Here is a 14,669-nt window from a genome sequence, read left to right on the forward strand (position 1 = left end):
TATATTTATGATTTATTTGCAGGGAGGAAGGTGATCTCCACATCTTACTCCTCCGCCATCTTGATGGTCTCTCCTATGAAATTATTTTTGACTGCTAGTAAATGAGCCCAACATGAAAAATAATTGGAGACTGAAGGTCTTCTGAGTTCTAAAAATTCACTCCACAAAAAGCCCTTGAGCATTATTTAATAAATTTTAAGTACTATGTGGATAATAATAGCAATCAATAATTGATCTCCCTAACATTGAAGGTAAAAGTCTTTTTTGTTGTTTTTGTTTGTTTATTTTTTACAATAACAAAGTATATCTTGATAAAACATTAGCCAATAAACTTAAGAAGGAAAAAAGAAAAAAATGATAATATTATGATTAAAAAATATTTAAAGTTGGTTTCTTGAGATTTTCAAGGATAAACATGAGCCATTTTTCCTCATTACATGCAGCCACTAACCCCAGACTTTGGAGACTCATGTTGTCTTGGTGTTTCATAGACTAGTGCTCGGGACACATCTCCTCCATGGCTTGCCCTTTACTGCAACCATGACTTACCACAATTGACCTGAAAAGAAAAACTGGATAAGATTTAGATGAAAATAAGTTGGGCAAATTCTAGTATACATCCTTTTATTCGCCACCTAATACTCTATCATGAACATTTATGTCGTTACACATTGATGTCCACCTCATCAAATTTATAATGGTGCTGTATTCCATTGTATGAATGAGTATAAATATAATTTAAACATAATTTACATTATCTACTGATTAAATGTCTTTTTTTTAACTTACAACAAAGGATAAAGGAAGGCATTTTGTAAACTCTCTCTTTGAAGAAAATTATATTTTCTAGAAATTACACTTGGCTCTATGTAACACATATTCTATTAATGTTGCTTAAACAAGTAAGATGTTTATTATTCTCTCATAAAGACAAAGGGTAGAGTTTGGCAGCTCAGGGCTGGCACAGCTGCTCTGATAATTCCTGGAGGATGGAGTCTCTGTCTAGCTTCCTCCCCACAGCAATCCAGCAGGTGGCACTTGTTCCCAAAATCCCAGAATGGCTGTGTCACCTCCAGGCAAAAGGGTGAAATGTGCAAAGGAGCAAAGACCCAAGCTCCTGAGTCTGTCTCGATCAGAAGAAAACAAAACTTTTTCTGAAGCCTGACCTAGAATGCTCCCACTTAGTCTCACTGGCCAGATATAGGTCCCATGACAAAATTAGGTCAAGGAAGTGTTGGTAGAGACGTGTTTTAAAAAAGCAGATTTCTACCCTAAACAAAATTGAGACTCTCTTAACAAAGAAGGAAAAATAGATTCTGGGCATGCAACTCTTAATATCTATTGCAGAAATATATGCATAAGAGTTACATATTATTGGGCTTCCCTGGTGGCACAGTTGTTGAGAGTCCGCCTGCCGATGCAGGGGATACGGGTTCGTGCCCCGATCCGGGAAGATCCCACATGCCGCGTGAGCGGCTGGGCCCGTGAGCCATGGCTGCTGAGCCTGCGCGTCCGGAGCCTGTGCTCCGCAACCGGAGAGGCCACAACAGTGAGAGGCCCGCGTACCGCAAAAAAAAAAAAAAAAAAAAAAAAAAAAAAAAAAAAGTTACATATTATTCACCAGTTGATTAAGTGCCCAGTGATGTCTTAGGTCTGATCTTGTTACAGCTGTTATGTCTCTAAACAACATTACTGTTACACATAACTTGTAGTTTAGGTCTATCTATTTGTCAAATATTTTAAATTAGAATTATATGAACATTTCCCATATGTAATAGGAGAGGAGAATGGAGAGAAACATCTATTTCTTATTCCTTTAACAAAAGCCAGGCAACATTCTGCCCAAGATTTCTTAGCAAAATAGTTAACTCAGTTGTCCTTGTGCTAAAAAGACAAAGGCCTAATTTATGATAATGGTGAAAGTTTCCATAACTATATCATAAAGCAACTGAGGTTACCCTATTGCTTTGCCTAGGAAGAGTTCAATTCCTGATTACATGTTATATCATTCATCTTTACAATATACATATCTCCTGTGCTTCCAATGGTACTGTTTTTCACTCCATCTCAGCCACTCACTTTCATGGTACTCAACCTGCATATTATCATCATATGTGAAAAATGTAAGGAAATACTGATGACTGGGCTCCATCCCCCGAGACGTTAATTTAATTCAGCTTTGATTTAAACTCCCCAGGCAATTCTAATGTACAGACCCAGAGAAGAACAGCCTAGACATTTTTATTCTCATTAACTCCACTACCTCCGTAGCTTATACTCAAGCTTCTCACTCTCTGACCTTCATCATCTCCCTATACTATACAATAATGTTTTTGACCCCACTGAAACCTACAATTAATTGATTCACCACATTTTCAATATCTCTAACTTTCACCATGTCCACACTTCCTCCCTAAAGCACCTTAGATTCCGTTGCATACACCCGCACTTTCTCACCCCAATTTTCTCTCTTTTACTCTTCTGGCAGAACCTCAGCTTTGATTAAATCCAACTCTCCATGGACTCTGTAGTAAATCCAGGAGGCTAAATATGCCTGAAGAAAAATGTTAAAAGAGACAATCCACTGCTGCAAACTTCAGGCAGGTTCTTATTTCTGCCATACAATCATATTATTCTTTTGTAGTCTATTATTTTCCCACATTCCTGAAGGACTATTGTTTACTTTTCATCAACATCTCTCCCCCTTCTCTAATTTTAGCTGATAGCATTGATTTTAGCTTCAGTGAGAGAAAAAAATGGAGGAAATTCTTCTGTCACTGAATCTATCAACTGATTGCAGCTGAATTTTATTCTAAGCCTGTTCCTATTAATGAAATCCTGTCTACGTCCATCCCCCATGTATCAGATCCTATTTGATATCTCAAACATATAGGTTGAAAGTCATCACTCCAGATGTTGGCCATCTCTTTCCTGCATTATCATCTTCCCCTCTCGATTGTATCATTCCCAATAGCACTGTATTAGTTTCTTATTGCTATTATTACAAAGTATGACAAATTTAGTGGCTTAACAGAATACCAATTTATTATCTTACAGTGCTAGGGACCAAAATTCCAAAATAGATTTGCAGAGCTGTAGAGACTCTAGAGAAGAATTCCCTTTTTTTATTTTTTATTTTTATTTTTTTCTATTCCACCTAGAATAGCAGCCTAGAGGCTACCTACATCCTTAGCTCATGGCTCTTTTTCTATCTTCAAGTACGTAATGCAGCATCCTTGTATCTCAATCTCTCTCTCTTTGTCTCTCGGTCTCTGTCTCTCTCTCCTCCACTTGCATCACTTCTCCTTCTCTGGCCCTCATGCCTCCCTCTTTCCCTTATATGGAATCCTGTAATTGCACTGGATCTGCCTGGGTAATAATTACATTGGCTCCATGTGTATAATGGGACATGATCTCCCGCATCACAAGATCCTTAATCAGATCTACAAAATCCTTTTTTTGCCATGTAAAGTGATATACTTCAAAGGCCTTGGAGATTAGGACACAGACATTTTAGATGGGCCGTTATTCTGCTTACCATAAATATTCAAACCGACTGCAATACAACCAAATTTTAAAAAAGAAAAAGAAAAACACAACTTTCTTCTGACCACACAGTCCCTTCCTACTGCTGTTTCTCACCTCTTTTTTTAAACTAAAACTTGACAGGAGAGTTTCCTCTTCTTGCTACCTTTAATTCATCCCCTCCCATTCTCTTTTCAAACATTTTATTTTATTCTTCACAACTCCCATAAAATATATTCTAAAAGTCATTGGTGATGTCCCCATAGTTAAATCCTCATCAGGTCTTAGTTCTCAGCCTACTTAACTGATCAGATTTGTCCTAGTTGACAACTTCTTTATTCTTGCAGTTCTTTGTTAGCGTAAGAGGTGTCACTTTCTCTACTGGTTCTTTTCCTATCTCTCTGGTCACCTTTACTCGTTCTCAGTTGTGAGATTTTCCTCATTCCCTCAATTTCTAAACACCATAATGTTCCAGAGTGACGCCATGGATGGCTTTAATTCTTATATGCTGACAGCACCCAAATTTTTATCCTCAATCTGGCGCTCTCCATAATTTCCCTTGAAAAATCTTACAGGCATCTCAAATTCAGCATGACTAGAACCACATTACCAGTTGCTACAAACAACCACCCAAAACTTCTTATCCCCTTCTCAATGGTAACTCTCCTTCTGAGTTCATGAATCCAAAAACCTTGTTTTTTGTTTTAATTTTTATTGGAGTATAGTTGCTTTACAATGTTGTGGTGTTAGTTACTACCATACAGCAAAGTGAATCAGCTACACATATACATATATCCCCTCATTTTTGGATTCCCTTGCCATATAGGTTACCACAGAGCACTGAGTAGAATTCCCTGTGCTATACAGTAGGTTCTCATTAGTTATCTAGTTTATACACAGTATCGATAGTGTATATCTGTCAATCCCAATCTCCCAATTCATCCCCCCGCCCTTGGTATCCATACATTTGTTTTCTAAGTCTGTGTCTCTATTTCTGCTTTGTAAATAAGATTGTCTATACCAGTTTTTTTTCAGATTGCACATATATGGGTTAATGTACGATATCTGTTTTTCTCTTTCTGACTTAGTTCACTCTGTATGACAGTCTGTAGGTCCGTCCACGTCTCTACAAATGACCCAATTTTGTTCCTTTCTATGGCTGAGTAATATTTCATTGTATATATATACCACATCTTCTTTATCCATTCCTCTTGATGCAACTATACTCCAATAAAAATTTTTAAGGAAAAAGGAAGAGATGCACAGAATTGGCTCAGAAAACCTAGTATAATCTGGCTCAAAATACCACTATAACTGCCATCCAAGACTTGTTGTTTCATTCCCAACTATGATTTTTGTTGCTATGACTGTATATGTATTTAAAATATATAGCATGCTTTAACTTATTTCAAACAGGGCATACATTGTATCAATATTTTACAAGTTTATTAAACTCAACATTGTTTGTGAGATTTATAGCTCTACTTTGCTTATTTAAACTGCAATGTAGTATTCCATTGGAGGATACATTACCTTGCATTTTGCCAATTGTAGTAAGACTAAGCCTCTTTTCTTGTTTTTTGGCCACTTTGATTTCTTCTGTGAATTTCTGGCTCATACCTATTGCCCATTTTTTTCTGTCAGGATGTTTCTTTTTCTTATGGTTGTGTAGGAGTTCTTGATGAATTCTGCCTGGAGATCTTTGTGGATTATGTGAGTTGTAATCCTTCCTTAGTATAAGACTTGTCTTTTAACTTTAATTATGGGTTCTTTGAAAAGAAGTTGTAAAATTCATAAGTTTGACTACTCTAAGTAAATATAATTTTTATACTATGTGAAAAAAACCCGAAAAACAAAAACCTGGGTTTTTATCCTCTTGTTATCCTTTTACTTCACCTTTCAGATTCTATTTATCAACACATCTGTCAGTTTTGCCTTCAAACATACCCAGAAACAAATGACTTTTCCCCACCTCCACCACTATCTCCTCGATCCAAACCATGTCATCTTCTGTCTACACTACGGCAATCTGCTCTCCCAGCTTCTACCCTCATGCCCTGCAGTTACTTCAACACTACAGCCAGGATAATCCTTGAAAACAAAGTCAGATCCTGTCATTTCTCTGATTAATGCTCCAAAAGCATCACTTCTTACTTTGAGTAAGAGCTTTCTATAGCTCACTACCTCTCTGAACTCATACCTGGCCACTCTCTTCCTCGTCTCTATTGCCAAGTGAAGATGAAAATGAGAATTAGTCAAACTGCATGAGCGGCTTCCCCTTCCAGGTTGAAAAAGATGAAGCTACTCTCTCCTCTCCCCTCTGCATGGTGATGCCTCTTTTTGGATATCCACATGGCTCAGACACACACTTTCTTTAGGTCTTTGCTCAAAAAGTCTTGCCTGACCATTCAAAATAAAGTAAACGTTCTCCCCGACAGGTGCTCCTATTCCTTGATTCTGATTTATTTTTCTCAATAGCTCTCCCAACTTGTTATAATCTATATGTGGAAATAAGTGAAGACTAACCAAAGGAGAAAGACAAAGTCTAATTATTCAGAGCTTGCTATAGCAAAGGAAGTCAGCCACTGCCATTTGTGTTTTGGCAGAGACTCAAAGGCAGGCAGAGGAGAAGGAAAGCTTTATAGTGGGAAAAGGGAAGTTTTCAGGTGTGTCCAGAAGGAAGGTTGTTGGCAAGGGGAAAGCAGAGGTAGGCTCACTGGAAGAGGGACATCCTATGTGATCGGTTAGTTTGGTTTTCTCTGGTTGGTCTTAAGTTGGAAGCAGGGACAAAAATTAAGGAAGCTGTCAGTTATTAATCAAATCCTGATCATTTGGGGCCAATTGTTAAAGAAGTTATTGTTTAGCTTCCTGGATTAGTACTAGAGGTAGTAGTTTGACTTCCTACAATTCTGACTTACTGTAGGCTGGCTTCCACAACTATTTATTATAGATTAAGGAGTTGGTTTCTTGGGCAGATTGCTGCAGGTTGTGGGTCAGAGTTCTATTTTTATATATGGTTTGGCCATTGTCATTTGTACATTCAGTTTCTGATATATTTGCCTTTATAGATGTCCATTTTCTGTTTCTCTCCACTAAACTGTAAGGTTGGTGATTTATTATATGAGGGACTGGGATTGCTGTTTATGAATTTCCTAATCCCCAGTGTCTTGTACATAGTACAAGCTCAATAAATATTTGCTGAATGAATAAATAAAAATAGGGCAAATATGATCTTACCTATTTTCATGAAAGGTTAAATGAAGGATAAGTCACATCAGGGAGAAAATGGAGACTGAATTATTTAAAGTAATTTCAGAAGCCGAGATTCAGCAAATACTCTCTCCTCTATTTTGTTTGTATAGATACATTATCTCTTGTTTGTAAATGACTTGGAAATGACCTTTAAAACTACTGAGTATGGAAAGGGAGTTTAAATAAATCCATGTGGTATAAGTTGTGTTATACAACTGTTGCCCTCAATAATTAGAAATAATATTACATTGTTTTTCTCCTCCTATGGCTCTCTTTTGAAAGTCAAAGACATAAGGAAAGACATAGGCTTGTGACAAATTCTGAATATTATAAGTCACAATAATGAATTGTTCCAAAGGCTTTTCCTAACCACTAGCACGTATTGTTTTGTTTTGTTTTGTTTTTTCTTAAAAAAAAATAAAGAATGCTGCTACCTGGTGCTCTGCAAGAATCCACCTGTTCAAATCATCACCATGCCCATGCTCATTGCTGCAGAGCTATATCCATGTACCCCCAATACAAAAATAATCACTATCAGGGAAATGCGTTAAGTGCAGAAAGGGCAAAACTAAAATTATGTATGACTTAAAGTGTCATTAAAAGCCAACTTTTATATTGCTTTTTCTCCAATACATGAAATTACTGAATCCCTGCACTTGTAAGATGCTAGCATTTACTTTGGAAATGCATGAGGATTCTGCAAATAAATTACGTATGTCAGGTTCCCATTCTAGTATGTCAATTTCCTATATAAAAACGGGGACTTTCCTGGCGGTCCAGTGCCTTTTGACCTATACCTTTCATCTTCTCAATTTACAGTGGAAACGGGGGCGTTTTTTTTTTCCCTCACAGAGTAAACTGGAGCGTCCCCTAGTGTTTGGGTGGCATTACTACTCCCCCTTTAGTTTACTTCTCAAAAAGACGTTTCTAACTTTCCATCAAGTGTGTATGTAAATAAAGTCTCCTGGGTCTGAAGAGAGAGGTTTTGAAGTTGTAATCTCTGACACTTAATGCTGAACGCTGGGGCTAATCAGTTGTTTTATGACCATTATGATTTTAGGGCAACATTGATCTACTAATTCTTGTCTGAGCTCAGAATTCTAAATGTCTTTCCCCAAATCTTACCCTGTCTTCATCCAAAACACCCTAACATCTATGTATAATCTTTAAGCAGTATACAGGAATCCACTTTCCTCTCAAGAGGGCTATACATAATTCAATATTATTGGAAACACCTGCACTCTTTTGGGCCCTGGTTAAGTCCTCTACAGGCATCATTATATTGAATCTTCCCAACTAATTTATGAGTTTCTGATATTATTGCAGTTTTACAAAAACTGACTCTCTAAGAGACTTAATAATTTGTCCAGGTTTTCACAATTGGTGTGTTACAAAGGTGGAATTTGCATCTGGATCTAAATAACTCAATGACCTAGATAGCTTAACCAGTCTACAATATGGTCTCATTCTTGACATGTTTTATTTTGAATTGTCCAGACTCTTGTCATTTTCATGAATATATTGGTCATTCTCCCAACAACAACATATACATGTATTCTTCACTTTCTAAGGATGATCATGTGGTCCTCTTAATTGGAACTGAAGTTCCAGCACTAAAGGACTCATCTGGTCCTAAGGAATATTGTGAGATATATCAATTACTTAGGTCCCAAGAACCCTAAAATCCCAATCTATACTCCATCATCCATTGCCTGATTTATTTTTTTCTTGTATGCTGCAAACCTGATGCTCTTTTGAGCACCATGGAATCCAGCAAGAAACTGCCTTAAAATTAATGAAATAAAAAATATTTTAGGGCTTCCCTGGTGGCTCAGTGGTTGAGAGTCCGCCTGCCTATGCAGGGGACATAGGTTCGTGCCCCGGTCCGGGAAGATCCCACATGCCGCAGAGCGGCTGGGCCCGTGAGCCATGGCCGCTGAGCCTGCGCGTCCGGAGCTTGTGCTCCACAACGGGAGAGGCCACAACAGTGAGAGGCCCGAGTACCGCAAAAAAAATAATAATAATAATTAATTTCAAAAGGCCCTTTAAGATAACCCAGGCAGCGCTTCTTAAAAGTTGATATCTAGAATGGCAGATACAGAGCAGATTCTCATTAATGATTTGCTGAATGAGTGAATCATTCATGAATGTAATCCATTCGGGGTAGTGTATAAAATTGGGTAATTTCTAGAAAAAAAAATTTAGGAGATTGATGTTAAGATTGAGCAAAAGAAGGAGAAAGGGTACATCAAAACCAGAACATGGGAAAATAAAGAGTATTAGAAGGACCTCTCATTTTTAACTAGATTTTAGGCTCTCGGAGAGAAAACTTCACCGCTGTCTAGGATTCCCTAAATTGTGAGTTTTTCTCAAAATTCTATGCTCTCATTCTATACTTTTTTCTCCTTTTAAACAGTGATAGGTGGTATTTCTCTAGTATGAATACAGAACATATCCAAGGTTTCTCTCTCTCATCCTAATAACCAGAACAACCTAGATAAGTTACAAAACCACCACTTATTCTTTTTAAACCTGATGATTTTATAAAATATTGGGCCTGCTTCTGAAGGAGCAGATATCACCTTATATTAGAAAATTGTAAAGCTCTTTTTGCCAGCAAAAAACCATCTCTGCTCCATATTTTCTCACTTACACATGAGATCCAATTCTGCGGAGATTCTGAAGCACATTAATGTATCAAGAGATTCTGTTTACTGGGAACAAGTAATAATGTTCATGTCTACAGTGAGCCCTTTAATTGCCTCCTACAAAGTAGTGTAGTTTGGGAAACCACAAAAAAATGACGAGGAGAAAGAAGAAAACATTGGGAGGTAGAATATGTTTTGCTAAAATTTTAAAGAATGTTGGCGTTGCATTAGTTCCTGAAATGAATCAGCACATGTATTTGTTTCTACATATACATTAAGTTAACCAAAAATCAGTTTTTCCTGCTTCCACTATATAACTATTGAATGGATATTTAAAGGGTATTAGTTTGAGGTGCCAAAATTATCAGCATGTCCAGAATACAAGCCAGCTCCACCTGCTAAAGAAATGAGAGTGATTCCAGCACATCTACCACTAGTAAAAAGCACAGAGAGGTGGAAAAGGCATGGGCTTAGATTTGGGGACATTTATATTTGTATACTGCTCCTCCAGTTACTACCCTTGTGATCTGGAACATGTTCTTTAACCTTCCTAAACATCATTTTCCTCAGATGAAAGAGCTTCTTTTCAATGTTTATGTGACAACTGTGGGTGATTTTGCAAACTCAAGCACAGTGTGTGTGCCTCATTAGAAGATTAGCTACCATGATTTTTAATATGTTCATATTTCCCTGTCTGAATACTGGTTATATTTGGAAGAGTGATAATTTAAATTTAAATACCAAAATGCAAATAGTTCTCATCTCTTTGAGGTAGGGTTTTGGATGATTTGCATTTTTTGTACACTATTTGTTTAAATTTTAAATGAAAAGTACCATGTATAATTTTATATTATATATACACAGATATGTGATATATATATATATAATTTCAAATATTATACATACACATATATACTTATATATATAAGCAGAAACACAACCAATTAACAAATTGATTTTGGTTATGACACATTAAAAATAAAAATATTCAGGCTATAGATTCAAGGGACCTCAGCAGAAAATTTTGGTCTGGGATAATCCAACGTTTATTTGCAATTAGCACATGGTTGCCCCTCACCATCCCTTATTATTAAGGAATTTGTTATGCTATATGCTTGAGACCCAAGGTCGTATAGACTGAGATGACAGACCAGTTCCATTCTATCCACAGTGATTTAGAGAAACTTCACAGTAACCCCAGGTTTTGAGTGTCCTAAAGACATAGCAGGCACAAATTGATACTTCAAGATAATTTCTCAGTCCAGCAGGTTTTCAAACCACTTACTATATAAAAGACTATTGCTTGTATAATACGTTTTCAATAAACACTTGCTTTCTGTGTTTACCAGTTATGTGCTTAAACTTTATGAACAAAAACTAACAATTCCTTCTATCATTTATGGACTTGGATCTTATGTCTATGTTCTCCAGATACCTGAAAACACTCTCCAGGTCCCTGAGGAAGGGAAACAGAAGGGATCATTATTTGTTGTCAGGGATACATGTATCCTAAAGTATGTAGCATTGCCACAGCAGTAGATAACTACTTGTGTGTAAGTCTTAGTGAATCAAGTATACATTTGTTCTTGGGTGAAGTCTCCAGATTATCATTGTAAAAAGGCATACATGAGAGCAAAGGGCATAGGCAGATTCTGGTTCCGAAACAGCATTACTGATCTTCTATTTACGGCAGCTGACATAAGGAAAGTGAGATCCTTATTTCTGAACCTGATACCTTCCCCCCAAATTCAGACTTTTAGAGATTGTTTGGGTTCTAGTATATCATATAGTCCATCTCATAAATTTTTATTTTAACAGTGAGGAAATGGATACAGGAATTAGTTGTATACGTTGCTCAAAGCTACTCAGTTAGCTGGAGAAAAAATTTAGTTGGAATCCTGGCTTCCTGGATGAGGTTCTGGTCATCTACATTGGGCCTGATAGATTTTTTGGTGAAAGGTCTTTTGATTTAGTCTTGATTTATAAAAACCCTCTCCATCTGAATAATTATATCTGTGTTCTAAGTCAAAACTGTTTTTATGTCACAGTTGATTTGAAATTTACAAGAATAGATGGGACAAAAATAGTACCTGAGTACACCTGTCACAGATTCTAAGATAAGAAGAAAGAGAAAGAGAAAGAAAGAAAGAAAGAATGAAGGAAGGAAAGTTAGTTTTCATCTGAGTCTCCTCATTATTAATGTGATATTTTCTTCTCAGCACTTATTGTGCAGTGAATTGGGGCAAGCATTCTGTGAAAGTATTTCCATTAGAAGTCAATAGATTGTGAAGTAGTATATTGAAGACAAGTATCCACAGACTTGATAAAACCACTGATATTTACATCAATTAGTGATAATCTACTTTTAAAAGATCCAGGATCAATGAAGCAGAATAAATTGCCCAGAAACAGATAGTGAGATATGTATGCATTTACTACTTGATAAATAATACATCAGCAGACTATGGAGAATGGATTATTTAACAAATGGGACTGAAAGATTAGCTACTTGGGAAATTAAGAGTTTATACTTGCCTGTTGCATGCTAAAAAAAAAAAGTGAATTATCTCCATGGAATAAGGATGGCTTAAAAGGGTAAATGAAAAACATTAAAGTCAAAGGGCAAAATGAAATTAAAAAAAAAAAACTACATTGTGTTGTTATTTAAGGGTAGAAATCAAACATACTACTTTGTTTAACTGATTTAAGTTTTTTTTTTTTAATTTGGATATTTCCAAAATCCTTTAGTTAAACTTAAAATATAAAACCTTTTTCAAGCTAGATCATTAATTTTCCATTTTTTCCAATATTTTTATTATTTTCCTCAGAATTTAATGATCTTTTCTCATCCCTTTCCTCGACAGTCCTGTTTTCATTTTTCTGCCAAGTTATCAACTATCTACTGTTTTTTATATATTTCTATCCTTAAAATATGCTTTTATAAGTTTATTAAGTTTTTTCACTATGAAAATATTTGCTCATTAAAAAATGGAAGCACAGAAAATTTTTTTAAAGAAAACGGTAATCACACAAGTTTACAGTGTAACCATTTTATTTTCTCTCCAGCCATTTCCTTTCATTTGGGTGTGGGTTCATCTGTTTGTGTGTATGTGTGTAAGAAGGAGAGAGAGAGAGAAACTATTAATCAGGGTTATGGTGAGTATGGAATTCTTTAACTGTTTTTATTCTATTTTCATAAAAATATTTAGGTCATTAAGGATTCCTCAATAGCAGGAAGACATACTGCTGAGTGAACAGATACACTAACATTTATTTCACCTTTCTCTGTGGGACACTTAGAATGTTTCCAAATTTTCACCACTATAAGTAGTTCTCAAATGAACACAACTTTACAAAACATTTGGGAACATCTCTGATTATTACTAAGCATAAATTTCTAGATTATGGAAATTTTTGTCATCTGTCTTTTTTCTTATCTTGGCCTGTGTTGGGAAAATATAATTAAAAACAAAATCTTCCAACCCAGAAAACCTGTCCACAAAGGTAGCAGAGAAAGAAAATAATTTCATTATCGAATAAGCATTAAACCGTAATGTAACATGCATCACAGGCAATCTGCTAAGTTACTGCAAAGACAGAAAGAAATCTTACCTTTCTATAGAGCCACATCGATACCACCAAGTGCATACATATTTTCAGGATAAATATTTAAGAATTCTTCAAGTAAAAGGATTTGAGAATTCCCTCATCACACATAGTTCATTCTCAATTTACCTGGTAATTAGGGTGACCATCTATGTTAGCTAATTTTCTTTATCCAGAGGAGAAACAAGATTCTCATATCTTTATTTCAGGGGGCTGTTTTGCAACATATCTTTTGGAACAAGATACCCACTAAAGTTAGGCTCCTTTTTGCTGACAGAAACTGGAAGATAGCGATGTTTACATTTCAAAGACAGGGCACCCAAGTCCTAGAGAAAGACATTCTTGATTCACAGAGCTGACAAAAAGTTCTCTAATGTTTTAAAGAATTTATATACCTTCCGGAAGAGGAGAAAACACAAGTTTTCTAAAATAAAACTCTAAGATAAAGGAGAGGAGAGAAAATCTCTTCCTTTATTTTCAACAGGGAGAATTAAAGCTCATATTTAATTTGTATTTTTCCTTGCACCAGCTTTTGTTTAATAGAACACTGAAATTATTTTTCGTTTCATTTTAAATACAAAACATGCCTTTTAAACTATGCTTTTGTTTCAATAAGTAAGCCCATTGGAAAGAAACATTTTTCTTCAAGTTCTTTAAGCACAACCTTTTGCCTAGAGTGGATTAAAGATGGCCCCAGAGGTAGGACAGGAATAAAGACGCAGACACAGGGGCCTCCCTGGTGGAGCAGTGGTTGAGAGTCCGCCTGCCGATGCAGTGGATGCGGGTTCGTGCCCCAGTCCGGGAGGATCCCATATGCCGCGGAGCGGCTGGGCCCGTGAGCCATGGCCTCTGAGCCTGCGCATCCGGAGCCTGTGCTCCGCAACGGGAGAGGCCACAACAGTGAGAGGCCCGCATAGCGCAAAAAAAAAAAAAAAAAAAAAAAAAGACGCAGACACAGGTGAAGCGAATGGACTTGAGGACACGGGGAGAGGGAAGTAAGCTGGGAGGAAGTGAGAGAGTAACACGGACTTATATATACTACCAAACGTAAAATAGCTAGTGAGAAGCAGCAGCATAACACAGGGAGATCAGCTCAGTGCTTTGTGACCACATAGAGGGGTGGGATAAGGAGGGTGGGAGGGAGATGCAAGAGGGAAGAGATATGGGGATATATGTATATGTATAACTGATTCACTTTGTTATAAAGCAGAAACTAACACACCATTGTAAAGTAATTATACTCCAATAAAGATGTTAAAAAAAAAAAAAAAAGATGGCCACAGATTATTTGATGCTCCTCCCAGGAGTATCAAATGTCTTTGACCAATTGCAAATGGTAGAAAAGATGACAGACTTCCTAAAAGGATTGGTGTTTTTCCACTTGGTTCCTTAGAGTCCTCAGCCACCAGGTTAGATGTCTGACTATCTTGTTAGAAAGACACGAAGAAGACCACATGTACAGATAGAGAAGCCCATCTGAATCCACACTTCCAGATGTCAGTGCCAAGGGCGAGGCAGAGAGCAGAGCTGTTGTTGACTCTAGACCCCAGCTACCAGCTGAAGTCAGTGCCCCAGTCCACCTGAGCGCTACCTGATTTCCTAACCCACAAAGTCATGATATATAAAGTGGTTGTTTTT

The sequence above is a fragment of the Hyperoodon ampullatus genome (assembly GCF_949752795.1).
Source record: "Hyperoodon ampullatus genome assembly, chromosome: 5".
In the NCBI taxonomy this organism is placed as follows: domain Eukaryota; kingdom Metazoa; phylum Chordata; class Mammalia; order Artiodactyla; family Ziphiidae; genus Hyperoodon; species Hyperoodon ampullatus.